At 59.5% G+C, this 400-nt stretch overlaps 1 protein-coding gene across 1 annotated transcript in view; it reads left to right on the forward strand.

Annotated features, from left to right (window-relative positions):
- The window catches only part of SALL4 (spalt-like transcription factor 4), a 14,778-nt gene that overhangs the window by 660 nt on the left and 13,718 nt on the right, over nt 1-400 (forward strand). The window lies entirely within an intron of this gene.

Genomic DNA, 400 nt, shown 5'->3' on the forward strand with positions numbered 1-400 from the left:
GGGGGAAAAGCGCTTGGACTATTTTTGTTGGAGATCACAATCGCCCTGGACCTTTTGTAGCTTGACCTCCAGCCATCTTTGATTTCCGACTTCCTAAAATAACTCCGGTGAGCTAATGCGGGGTGTGCGTGAGCGCTTTGTATTTGGGCGGTGTGGATTTTGCCCCCGCGAATCGCTGTCCCTGCTTTTCGGGGAGATCGCAGCGCTTGGCCTTGGAGAGAGAGGGCGAAAATAATCATCTGCGCTCAAATTAGCTCGGAACTCCCTGTGGGGGAGTGAAGGGGAAGAAGGGGGTGGAGGGGGCACCCCCTTGCCGGTGTCTCCCGGGGGAGCGGGGAAAGGTCGGGGCTACCGCAGCGTGCCCCGGCTTCCCTCGACGGAGCAGCATCTCCCCCCGGGG

The sequence above is a fragment of the Chaetura pelagica genome, unplaced genomic scaffold, assembly GCF_000747805.2.
Source record: "Chaetura pelagica isolate M959 unplaced genomic scaffold, ChaPel_1.0 scaffold275, whole genome shotgun sequence".
In the NCBI taxonomy this organism is placed as follows: domain Eukaryota; kingdom Metazoa; phylum Chordata; class Aves; order Apodiformes; family Apodidae; genus Chaetura; species Chaetura pelagica.